This window comes from Cervus canadensis, chromosome 12, assembly GCF_019320065.1.
Source record: "Cervus canadensis isolate Bull #8, Minnesota chromosome 12, ASM1932006v1, whole genome shotgun sequence".
NCBI lineage: Eukaryota > Metazoa > Chordata > Mammalia > Artiodactyla > Cervidae > Cervus > Cervus canadensis.
In genome coordinates this window covers 62,859,994-62,873,357 of record NC_057397.1, presented here as the reverse complement: position 1 = coordinate 62,873,357, position 13,364 = coordinate 62,859,994, and the positions used below count along the sequence as shown (strand labels likewise).

Below are 13,364 nucleotides of genomic sequence, written 5' to 3'. Positions count from 1 at the left end.
CCTCCTCCCAAAGACATACAAAGAAACTATTTCTGATCAGTGCAGGCAGCCAAGAGTGCCCAGTGTGCCTAAGGTACGGGGTAAGGGAACAGGAATCCAGTATTCTTTCTTGGCTTCATGACACCACTGAGCTGCCTTGATGGCTTGAGTATGTTGACCCCTTGCCTTATGGCTAGAATTTTAATTACCCATCTGGAGTTTTCCTGAAGAATCGCTTTTGTACATGTTTTTTTATTCATATTCCAGAAACCAGATCATCAAATAAGAAACCAAATCATCAAATAAGAGTGATGGTTCGGTGTCAGGCAGCTAAGAGTACTTAAATGATCAGACTCTGGCACCCGACATTTTGAAACTCGTTAATTCCACTGCCTCTGCCCCATGGCTTGTTAAAGCCTGAGCTGAGTGGCTGGGTTAATGGTTTGGGGTTATGATTTTGGCGTGATTATTAGAAGATGCCCTAGCCTGCTGGCTTCCATGGTGACTCAGACAGTGAAGACTCTGCCCGCAAGTTGGGAGACCCAGGTTCGATCCCTGGGCTGGGAAGATGCCCTGGAGAAGGAAAATAGCAACCCACTCCAGTATGCTTGCCTAGAGAATTCCATGGACAGAGGAGCCTGACAGGCTACAGTCCACGGGGTCGTAAAGAGTCAGACACGACTGAACAACTAACACACTAGTCTGTTGTACAGACCCCCACTCACCCCAGCTGGCCAGAAGCAGAGAGAGCTGGCAGACTGGCAGAGCCAGGCCCCTTCCCTGCCACTGACCAGCCCTGTCTCCTGCATCCCTCCAAAATCCCCCCAGGGACCTCTAAGGTCATGTTCCCCTCACTTTACCAAACTGCAAACATCTTTGCCTATAATTTCAAAAGTCTGGCCTGGACCAGACCTTCTCTGCTCCTTCAGGGTGTGAACCCTGTTTCCCTTCCCTCCTGGCATCCTGACTCCCCTCCCCACCCTGGGGCCTGGTCTCTGGCCAGTGGACGCTCTGCTAATATGAACTGGCAGCGGTGCTCTGGGCACTGCCAAGACAGCTCCTGGCACTTGTCACTAATTACCCCAATTCTGGCCACTTTCTTCATCATCATCGACGAGCGACCGATCATGCCCCTCGGTTCAGGACACGGGACCCTGTCACGCCTGCCTTCCTCCAGGAGATGCTCTCCATCGCACCCCACCCCCTCGCCCCCCGCCAAGTCCCCGGAGCTCCTGGTTGTTCTCGAGCCTGCGGCCCCCGACCCCGGGAGTCTGCTCCCCGCCTGGGCTCGCGCAGAGCAAGGTAGCAGCAGGCAGGACGCGCGGCCAGGGCGCCGGGTTCCCGGGGCTGCCTTCGGGGTGGGGCGGTCCTCGCGCCGCTCCGTCTCCTCGCCCGCCCCGTCCCCAAAGAGGACATCCCTCCTCCCGCCGGCCCGCTCCCCACCCTCCGCGGCGCCGCCTCCCCCGCCCGCCCGCGCTGGCCCCGAGCCGCCCCGGCAGCCAGCGAGCGAGGGGAGCGCTCTGGGATGGGACTTGGAGGAAGCGGCCAAGGAGGAGACAGCGGCAGCGCCTCGGGCTTCTTCCCCGGCTCCCACGAGCGGTCTCCCCGAGGAGAGCCGTGGCTCTCGGAGCGGCGACGAGGCCGGCGAGGAAGACCCGGGCGGCTGCGCCCCTGTCTCGCTTCCCAGGCGCTGGCGGCGGCGGCTGCAGGTGAGCGAGGCGCGCTCTCCCCGGGGCCCCCGCCTGGCCCCGCGGCCCCGAGGCGCGGACCGACCGACCGACCCTTACCGACCGACAGACGGACAGATAGGCAGGGCTTGGGCACCCACGCATGCGGGCGCTGCCCCCAGGCTGGCGCCCCGGCCTCCGCCGCTCCGCTCGGCCCCCGCCGCCCGGCGCCCCCAGACCACCACCTCTCGCCCCAGGCCCGTGGTTCCCGACCCCTCGGGGCAGACCTAGAGAGGGACGGCGGAGCTGCGGGACCCCCGGCTGGGGTCAGTCGGGCCGCCGGGGCCGGGGGAGCTCCACGCGCTCTCCCGGCGCCGCCGGCGCACCGCGCGGCAGCCACCCCGCGGGGTCCCGTGGGGGCGCTGTGCCCCGCCGCGGGGACGCCCGGCCCCGGGCTCCGCCGACCCCCGGGAAAGGCAGACTTGTGGAGCGCGGATCCGCGGTGATTCCCGTTCGGCTGGCGAAAGGATCGATACCGACTCCCCGCCTCGGCGGGCTTGGTCTTTTCATGCTCGTGCCATCTGCATTTTGTTCTTGGTTCTCTATGGAGCTAAAGCTCCAGCTCCCTTACGTGGTGGGGAAAGGAGAGAAAGGTGAGGGCATTTTGTGGTCGTTGCCAGAAACCCCCAGGATAGTACGGAGGAGGAGAGAAAAAGTGAGGGAAACCCCCCACCCCTCCCGTTAAGGTCTCCGGGACTGGACTCACAGGAAGATCGCTCCTCCGGAACACACTCCCGGCCCTGAGCAAACCCAACTGACCGAGTTCCAGATCGTCATAAATCAGGGAGCTGGGCCGTGTCTGCACCAAGTGCATTTAATTGGCTTCCAGCAGCGGGACAGCCAAGAGGCCGCAAGAGGCTGCAGGGGGTGGGGGTGGGGGTCTGGTCAAGACCAGAGCCTCTGGGTTGGCCTGCTGAGGTTCAGACCCTGACTGTGAGCGGAAGCTTACAGGTTGGTAACCTTGGAGTTACCCAACTACTCTATGCCTCACTTTCTTCATCTGTCTAATGGGATGATCGATCCCTACAGGGCGGTGAGGATTAAATTCGAGTGCTTACAACCTTTCCAGGCATCTTAAGCCTAGTTCCATGACCTGACTCTCCAGAAGAGCAAGGCATTTCTTTCTAGGGACACAGTCACCTCCTCTGCAACTCAGGAAGCTAGGCTCTGAGTGGATACCTGAGGCCGGCAGATGATCCGCATGTATTTAACTGGAGTTTTGCACTCAGGAGCACCCCTGCATAGTTCTCCCTGCCTGCTTCTAACAGGACAGCCTCAGAAAATCATATTGCTGTTCCAAGATGGGTTTATGGTCTGGAAAGTTTCCTTTCAAACCCAGAAGCTTGATTCCTTGGAATTCCCTGTTGAGACTGCAGATAGTTATCTGTGGTTCTTCACCTCTGTTTTCCCATCTGCCCCAACTTTTTTTTTGTTGCTGCCAATAGAATTCAGGCAGGCCGCTCTTCTCTACGAATCGAGGGTCCCTGGCTCTAGAGTCCAGTGCCCCTGGAGGCACTGTGGCCGGAGCTCAGTGACCAGAGGTGCAGAGTCCACCTCGGAGCACCCTCAGATGGCGGCCATGCCCTGAGCTCCACCGTCACCACGTGTCTCTGTTCATCAAGAGGTAGTTGAAATGAGGCTGAACACTTAAAGAAGAGGGAATCGAAGATTGCTTCTTCTTCTTGTTTTAAAAATTTATTTATTTTTGGCTGTGCTGGGTCTTTGTAGCTGCAAGGGCTTTTCTCTAGTTGGGGAGAGCAGGGGCCACTCTCTAGCTGTGGTGCACGAACTTCTCATTGTTGGCTTCTCTTGTTGTGGAGCGCGGGCTCTAGGCATTCGGGCTTCAGTAGCTGCAGCTCCCCGGCTCTGGGGCCCAGGCTCAGTAGTTGTGGCCCATGGGCTTCGTTGCTCCGCGGCATGTGGGATCTTCCCAGATCAGGGATCAAACCCGCGCCCGCGCCGCCTGCATTGGCAGGCAGATTCGTTACCACTGAGCCACCAGGGAAGCCCTGAAGATTGCTTCTTGAAAGATAGAGAAGGAAGAAGAGGATCACTGAAGGTTCTAGAAGGAAATCCCCCATTTTTCCTAGAATCAGCTCCAGGGGGGGCCTGTGAGAAGGCAAGGGGTGAGGAGGGGTGGGAATGAAGGAGGGGCAGAGACAGGCAGTGAGGGAGCACCAGGGTCAACGCTGGCCTGCAGGGGCGCTGGGTGTGAGACTGGGCGGGCAGTGAGGGGCGTACGCTGGGACTCAGGGCTGAGTCGCTATTTGAGAGCAGCCAAGTGTACCGGAGTCTCTGATGCTTTCTCTGGGACAGGACTAGTGGCCTCTGGTTTTTAGCATGTGCATTTGAGAGAGTCCTTTCCTGGGACTGTCTGTTTTTAGGGAAGCTCTGGAGGGCTCCTTTGTTTGTAACATGTGGGAATAAGTCAGGAGGGTCAGAAAAAGAGGGGATGGAAGTGCCAACGAGCTATCCTCGCTGTTGCTAGTAAACAGGCCAGAGAGGCCCTTCCAAAGGACCAGTTGCCACTTGGAGCTCCAGCCGTGAGGTCATCTTTGAACCTGCCATGTGGCTTGGCAGACAGCCACCACTGCTTTACCCGCCAGGACCCTGAAGGGGATTCAGAGAGAGAGAAGGGCAGGTCTGCACTCCATTCCAGAGGCCTTGGTTGTTGGTGGTAATGATGCAGACAGTGATGAGAAGTTGTGGGGTTATGACCTTGATCTTGGCACCTGAGGGACCGAGGTTCTGATCTCAGGCCTGCCACTCATTACTTGCAAGGATTGCGAAAAGTTACTGAGACTCCCTGCCTCAGTTTCCTCATCTGTAAATGGGAATAGGACTGTTGGGAGAATTAAATTAGTTAACACACGTAAAAATGCTTAGTGTAACACCTAGCTCAGAGTCAGTGCTCAGTATTAATTACCTATAATTATTGTTACCTGAGCCTCAGTTATGTCATCCATCAAATGGGATGATGCCATCTGTGTCACAGTGTTGTCATAAGGGTTAAATGAGTTAATTAACTGTGAATTAATCTGCCAGTGTCGTATGTAATAATGCTCAGAGTGAACTAGTTGAAAATAAGATTTATACTAAACTATCTGCATGTAAAAGCAGTGGTTGAGCAGTTGAGCTGGCTTACATTTTTCAAAAGTTCGTTTAAGAGTCTTGTCAGAGAAAACTTTACCCCTGGGGGCTGTGGCTCACTCCCCACTGGAATACCCCACCGCTATTTTAGGTCACGGGACTAGTTTTTTTTTTATCACTGCTGTAACATGTTACTACAAACTTAGTGCTTAGAGCAACACAGGTTTATTGTCCTTCAGTTCTGCAGGTCAGAAGTCTGAAATGGGTCTCACTGGGCTAACATCAAGGTGTCGGCGAGACTGTGTTCCTTCTGGAGGCTCCGGAGGAAATCTGTTCTCTTGCCTTTTCTGGCTTCTGAAAGCTGCCTGTGTTTCTTGGCTCCTGGACTTTGGTTCCATCTTCGAAGCATAGCAGCTTCCAGTTCTCCCCTTCCTTCCCCCTTCTCTCCCCCTCCTCTCCCTCGAACTTCTCTCTCTTATAAAGACCCTTGTGCTTACTTGGGGCCGACTTGGATAATCCAGGCTACTTTTTCCATCTCAATATCCTTAGTTAAATCACATCTACAAAATCCCTTTTGCCACAAAAGGCAAAAACATATTCACAGATTCTGGGATGATTAGGTCATAGACATCTTTGGGGGCATTATTCTAATAAACAGTTACTATCAGAGAAAATGATGTTGATCAAAGGATTTTATCTCATTTCTGTTTAGGGCTTGTCCCGGCACCTTCCCAGTTAGGTGGGTTTGTTTTCACTTGTCTAAAAGGTGAGATGCTCAAGACCACAGGGGTCAAGGTAAGGGTCAAATCTTTTGCGAGCCCTGGGTTTCTTCACACGCAATTCTCGAGTTGCTGCTTTTAGTTTCTCCCTTTCCGTGACAAACCTTAACACTGGCCCCTCAGAATGGTCTCCTTTTCTCCATCAACAGTGTTTTCTGATTTTTCTAATTCCTCTTCTTCTCCATTTCAGTGAAACATAAAGAATGCCCCCATCCCCCAAGATCTCCTCTGAGAATATCACCACCTTTCTGAGATTCCCTAGACAATGTCTGTATTAGTTTTCCATTGATGCTGCAGTAACTTACCACCGGCTCAGTGACATAAAACAAGTTTATGCAACCTATATGTCCACTGACAGATGAATGGGTAAAGAAGATGTGGTATATCTAGCTGAATCACTCAGCTATAAAAAAGAATGAAATAATGTCAATTTCAGCATCATGGATGGACCTAGAGATTATCATACTAAGTGAAGTAAGCCAGACAGAGGACAAATATCATATGATATCACTTATATGTGGAATCTCAAAACATGATACAAATGATACAAAACAAAAATAGATAAACTTAAATCTTAAAACTTAAATCTTAAATAGATAAACTTAAAACAGGAAATAAACTTATGGTTACCAAAGGGGATAGTGGGTGAGTGGGGAGAGGTAAATTAGGCATAACACACACACTACTAAATACAAACTAGGTGAACACCAAGGATCTACTGTATAGCACAGAGATCAATACTCAATATTTCATAATAACATATAATGGAAAAAATCTGAGAGTATATATACATATATATGTATGTGTGTGTGTAAACATACATGTATGTATAACTGAGTCACTTTGCTATGCACTTGAAACTACCACAACATTGTAAACTAACTATATTTCAATTTAAAAAAGTTTCTTATCTTCTGTTTCTGGAAGCCACAAGTCTGAAATAGTTCTTACTGGGTGTTATCGTTTCTTCTGGAGGCTTTAGGGAAGGATCCATTTCCTTGCTTTTTCCAGCTTCTAGAATCCCTCCTCATTGCTGGGCTTACTGCCTCTTGCCATCTTCAAAGCCAGCAATGTCAGGCTGAGTGCTGCTCATGCTGCTTCCCTCTTACGTTTTTGAGGACCTTGACAACTACATTGGGCTCACCTGGATAATTCAGGGTACTCTCCCCGTTTTTTTTTTCCTTCTATTTTTTTTAATTGAGATATAATTGATATACAGCAGCTCCCCATTTTTAAAGTCAGCTGATTAGCAACCATAATTCCCCTTTGCTGTGTAATGTAATATATCCACAAATTCTGGGAATTAGGACATGGACATCTTTGGAGGGACATTATTTTGCACATCCCAGGGCTTAAGAAGGAGTTCCAGGTCAGGACCACCAGTATAGCCTTATTCTTTTTTTTTTTTTTTTTTAGCCTTATTCTTATTAACACCCCTTCCAGTGTGCACAATAGCCCATTCAAGAGAGAACACCCATTAAACTTCCTCCAAAATCTCTGCTGCAGCTCACATCTCTCCCTGAATCCCTTTGTCCATGGAATGATCTGGGAGCAAGGGGGGCAGGACTAGTACTACACATACTTCATTTATCAAGTAAACTTATAATCAAAAGCACATAGAAAATGATGCAAAAAAAAACCCCGTAAGGGAACAGTTTAATGGATCTTTTGCAAAATGAACACTCTCATGTGACTACCTCTCAGAATGGCACCCCAGAAGCCCCCCTTGCACCCCCAATTATCATCTCCCCCAAAGGTAACTGCTATTCTAACTTAGCATTACCTGTTTTTTAAGTAAACATTTTACAGAAGCACACATATAAGAAGGTGCACTAATCAGGGACGTAGCTGGATTATTTTTCATTAATTGAGTAATCATAATTTCATTAATGAGTAAGCACTGAGTAATCCACAGAACATTTCTAGCACTCCACAATCGGCCCTCAGCTCCTCTGCTTTAAGGACACTTCTCTGAAGTTGTACACGCAGCGTTGACTTCTATCCCCCCCAACTCACGTATAGTCACCTGATAGGGAAGAAGGGGAGAGCATTTGGTCTTAATTCCTACACATGTCCACTGAATAAGGGAGAATTCTGTTACTAAAGAAGGAGGGGAAATATTGGAGGACAACTAGCAATGTCTGCCAAGACCTTTGTAGTCTCTCCAGTGTGAATAAGGGCCAGGTCTAGGGCTGTGACCGTGGTATGGATGGAAAGGGGAGAAGGCATGAGAGACATCACATGGTAGATTGTGGTGCTTGCTTGCCTGGAAGGGAGAAAAGATATGCTAGGAATGCCCCATATACCAAAATATGAGGTGAGGATATTTTCCCCCAGAAAATGATTCCTCGGAAAAGTGGAATTTGCTCTATATTTGAGTCCTTGCAGAAATTCTCAAAGTAGGGGGAGCTCTGTCAAATATGTTGAACATATCTGGGATGGAACGTTGGCTTGAAATGTCCTTAATCAATGTACTAATTTTAGATACACATAGAAGTCAACTGACCAAAACAGTAAAAGAAAATTCAATTCAAATTTAGTCATTATTCTTCTGGACACAATTTCACAATTACAAGTGTTGGATGACACTGGATACAATACCTTAAGAGCAACGCGATGAATAAGTTGCAGAGATGGTGAATTTATGTTTCCAGGACATTAAAGAACCCAACTGTCTTCATGTTACATAAGTGGGGACTGGTGGCCTGAGATAAAATTTCCAGTGACAGCATCATATATAGATTCAGAAAGTACTGTATCTCACACAACTTAAACAGAAGCGAACGTGGCAGAAGACTCAAAAAACATCTTTAGTGTTGATGAAATATTGATGTTGGAAAGGCAAGCATTTGAAAACTGTTTTATGAAGTGAGAAAAAACACTGTTTCATGAAAAACACTTTTTTTATGAAATATTTTTAATGAATAAAGCATTATTGCTAAACTAATCCATATTTTGCAATTTAAAATGTTTTGAATATGCATGTATGATGAAATGGATACTTCAATTATTATAACTAGATATTTGATATTTCATCAATACTGTTTAAAAATTATGTGTTCAACATGGCCAAGAAGTCTGGGGGAGAGGCTCTTCCCATCACAGGGCAGAGCCCTTGGGGTCGTCCCCATCCTGGCAAACAGCGTACATTGATGAAGACTTGCTTGGCTTGTCAAGATGCTGGGTGCAGAACTAGGGCCAATTTGATTCAACATTTATTGATCTTTCGCTGATCAATAAATGTGTTTATTCAGCATTTACCTATTTTCTAAAAGTTCATTTACAAAATTCAGCACCTGGGATACAGAGATGACAAGCTGTGGTTTCATGGAACCGCTCAGAGCCTAGCCAGGGAGGCAGATTTGGAAGCAAGAAAAAGAAATCCAGGGCCAGAGCGGACAGCCAACCCATTGCTAGGAGGGTGTAGGAATGTCAATCCTTCCTGGAAAAATCAGAGAACATTCCAGAGAGTGGCTGAATGTCTGAGTTGAAACTTGAGGAATGAATGTGGTTTTGTTTCGTTTTTTTTTTTTAAGCTGTGCCGCATAGCATGCGGGATCTTAGTTCCCCTACCAGGGACCGAACCAAGGGCCCTGGCAGGGGAAAGCATGGAGCCTTAAACACTGGTCCTCCCAGGCAGTTTTGATGACTGTGTAGAGGTAGACCGGACCGAGGGACCAGCGTGAATGAAGGTACCCAGCTAGGACAGGAATCTGAGTTCTTCTGGCAGCGGTCAAAGGGCTGGGGTGCGTGTGGGCTGCCGTGGTTGGAGGACAGCCGGTGGGCCTTGAGCGTGGATGGTAAGCTGTGAGGCTGCAGCTGGAAGCCCAGCAGGCTACGGGCAGGACCCCAGGCGGTAAGAGCAGTTCCAAAGCTTCTGGAGGAGTCTGGGTGAGAAATCGAGAACCTCGAGTATTGCTGCAGTGGCAGGACCTGCTGGGAGGTCTGGAGCGGGGAGCCGGCAGACGCGAGAAAGCGTCCACCCGTGGATGTGATGGTGACTCGAGGAAGACATGGGAGCTGAGGCCAAGTCTCCTGTTACCCTTGACCGTGGAGTTACCCTTCCATGAAAGGACTCGAGTCTGGGCCTGGAAAGGCCTGACTGGCAAGCAGGCTTAGACCACGGGGCGAAAATCACAGTCCACATCAGGTCAACATCTCAGCATCTAATACTGAGTGCGTCCTGAGCATCACGACCTTGAGTCCGTCCCAGCAGAAGCTGGGCTCCACTCACCGGCCCTGCGGGAGCTGGGGATTCCGGTCTGAGGCGGGGGACCGGCAGGAAGGCTGCAGGGGCCGTCCGGTGTGAGAGAGTCCCGGTGGACACAGTAGCGGTTGGCGTGGACCCGAGGTATGTCAACGGAGCAGCCGCCTGTGAGAGACAAAACTACTGTATCTGATGTCTAAGGACTTTCTGCACAGAGGAGGGGACTCAAAATCTCTTTTTTTTTTAGCAAGTAGGCTGGCTGCCTGAGAGATGGCGGGGTAGAATCTGGGCTTTGTCACTTAACTAGCTCTGAGGCCCTTGGGGGAGCATCTTTCCCTCTGTGGCTCTTGGTGTCCTACCCAAAGAATTGGGAACTAGAATGGTTGTGGGACCATATGAGATAATAATACACAAAGTGCTCTGCTCATTTCTGAGCCCGTAGTAGGCACTTGGAAAATGCTAGAGCCTCAGCCCCTTTCTCATCCAGGGGCAGGGTTTACGGCCTGGGAGGGTGTCAGGTCCAGCCTTCCTCGGGAGAGCAGCGTTGTCCTGGCCTGTGATCTGGTTTAGGCTGGGGAACATGGCTTCCAGGTCACGCCTCTCATTTTATAGCTGACTTGTTAAAGCCCAGAACGTTAAATCACCTAACTGAGGTCACAAGGCGTGTTGAGACAGAGCCAGGCCTCTCCTCTCAAGGCCCCTGGCATGCAGTGTTGGCTCCCGTGAGATTCTAGGCGCCTGTCAATTGACTTGGAACAGTGATGCTTAGAAGTTATAGCTAAGACGGTCAGAACAATCTCCTCTCTCTCTCTCCTCCACCCTCTTGGTAAAGCTAAATGAAAAGACTCATTGTCTCCTGGAGAGGAGAAAAATTGCTAGAACAAAAGTCAAAACTGTTGTTTTTTTTTTTTTTTTTAATATTCTTTCCATGCCCCCAAATGCTTCATGGAATCTGTTTTGATTGAATTAACCTCTATTTCTCAGTACAACAATTCTTCTCATATGCCCATCTATGAAAGGAACTGTTTCTCAAACGTCATTCCATTTTCTGGTGAGAACTGGCTCTGGCTTCTGTTCTTCAAATGCTAGCAGTTATAAATGCCACACTGAGAAACAATGATTAATGTGGGCTACATGTACTGACTTATTTTTTCTTGTTTCACTGCCATTGAATTGTTTAAAAAGGTCTATCTTGTCAGATATTAATACTGCCATACTGGTTTTATGTTGACTTGTATACAGTATCCTTTCCCCTATTTCTTTAGATTTTTTTTTAACAGCTTTTTTGAAGTTGAACTTAAACAATAAAATTCTCCCCTTTGGGATCTTCCCTGGTGATCCAGTGGTTAAGAATCTGCCTTGCAATGCAGGGGACACAGGTGCGATCCCTGGTCAGGGAACTAAGACCCCACATGCCATGGGGCAACAAACACCTGATGAAGCCAAAAATAAATATTTAAAAAAAAAATCTTCAGTTTTAAGTGTATAATTTGATGGACTCTGACAAATGTATAGAGCCATGTAACCTCTATCACAATCATGGTGAATACTTATGTCACCCCCCAAATTTCCCTCCTGCCTCTGTGTTGTTCAGTCGCTCAATTGTGTCCGACTCTTTGTGATCCCATGGATTGCAGCATGCCAGGCTTCCCTGTCCATCACCAACTCCTGGAGTTTGCTCAAACTCATGTCCATTGAATCAGTGATGCCATCCAACCATCTCATCTTCTGTTGTCCCCTTCTCCTCCTGCCTTCAGTCTTTCCCAGAATCAGGGTCTTTTCCAACGAGTCAGCTTTTCACGTCAAGTGGCCAAAGTATTGGAGCTTCAGCTTCAGCATCAGTTGTTCTAATGAATATTCAGGATTGATTTCCTTTAGGATGGACTGGTTGGATCTCCTTGCAGTCCAAAGGACTCTCAAGACTCTTCTCCAACACCACAGCTCAAAAGCATCAATTCTTCAGCACCCAGCCTTCTTTAAGGTCCAACTCTCACATTCATACATGACTACTGGAAGAATCATACCTTTGACTAGACGGACCTTGTTGGCAAAGTAATGCCTCTGCTTTTTAATATGCTGTCTAGGTTTGTCATAGCTTTTCTTCCAAGGAGCAAGCATCTTTTAATTTCATGGATTCAGTCACCATCTGCAGTGATTTTGGAGCCCAAGAAAATAGTCTCTCACTGTTTCCATTGTTTCCCCATCTATTTGCCATGAAGTGATGGGACCAGATGCTATGATCTTCATTTTTGAATGTTGTTTTAAGCCAGCTTTTTCATTCTCCTCTTTCATCTTCATCAAGAAGCTATTAAGTTCCTCTTCTCTTTCGTCATAACGGTGGTGTCATCTGCATATCTGAGGTTATTGATCTTTCTCCTGGCATTCTTGATTCCAGCTCGTGTTTCATCCAGTCCTGCACTTCGTATGTCCTCTGCGTGTAAGTTAAATAAGCAGGGTGACAATATACAGCCTTGATGTGCTCCTTTCCCAATTTTGAACCAGTCCATTTTTCCATGTCTGGTTCTAACTGTTGCTTCTTGACCTGCAAAATTTCTCAGGAGGCAGGTAAGGTGTTCTGGTATTCCCATCTCTTTAAGAATTTCCAACAGTTTGTTGTGATCCACACAGTCAAAGCCTTTAGCGTAGTCAATGAAGCAGAAGTAGATGTAGCTGACCTTCCTTTTCCATCCAATCCCCTGAGATCAAATCAGAACCATTGATCTTCTTTCTGTCATGGAGTGTTGCCCTTTATTGGATGTCACATAAATGGAATTGTTCTGTGTGTATTCTTTTTGTGTCTGGCTACTTTCACTTAGCCTAATTAGTTTGAGATTCATCCATTAATTGCTAACTATTAGTCCATTTTATGGATGTACCACAATTTATTTATCTGTTCATTAGTATATGGACATTTGTGTTCCCAGTTTTTAGCTTTCACAAAGAAAGCTTCTATGAGCATCTGAGTATGTCTTTGTGTAGATGTGTTTTTATATCTTTTGGGTAAATATGTAGGTTTCTGGATGGCCCGGTTTGCCCAGGGCTGAGTTTTCTGGGATGAAAGGCTTTCAGTGCTAAAACACAGGCAATTCTAGGCAAACCAGGCCAGTTGGTCACCTTGTCTTGTCTCATTTGGGAAATGTATGTTGAACTGTATGAGCAACTGCTGTATTGTTTCCCTAAAGGACTGTGTCATTTTGCATTCTTACCAGCAACATATTAGAATTCCAGTTTTTTACATTTGTGTCAATGCTTGGTTATATCAGTCTTTTTAATTTTAGATATTCTGGTGAATTTGTCATGGAATGTCATTATGATTTTTTTTTTTAATGTTTATTTATTTATTTTGGCTGTGTGGAATGTTAGTTTTAGCTTGAGGGATCTTTGGTCTTCATTGTGGCACTCAGGATCTTTAGTTGTGGAATTTGAGATCTAGTTTCCTGAGCAGAGATCGAACCCAGGCCCCCTGCATTGAGAGTGCAGAGTCTTAGCCACTGGACCACTGAGGAAGTCCCTGTCATTGTGATTATTAATTTGCATTTTTCTAATGACTGAGAATGTTGAACATTTTCTCATATATTTATT

The 13,364-nt window shown here is 47.8% G+C and overlaps 1 protein-coding gene across 2 annotated transcripts in view; it reads left to right on the top strand.

Annotated features, from left to right (window-relative positions):
* Positions 1 to 1,548: 1,548 nt before the first annotated feature.
* Positions 1,549 to 13,364, top strand: part of MATN2 (matrilin 2) — a 163,134-nt gene continuing 151,318 nt past the window's right edge. For both annotated transcript variants that reach the window (XM_043483212.1, XM_043483211.1), the window contains exon 1: positions 1,549 to 1,688. The gene's annotated coding sequence lies outside the window, so the exon portion shown is untranslated. The remainder of the gene's footprint in view (positions 1,689 to 13,364) is intronic.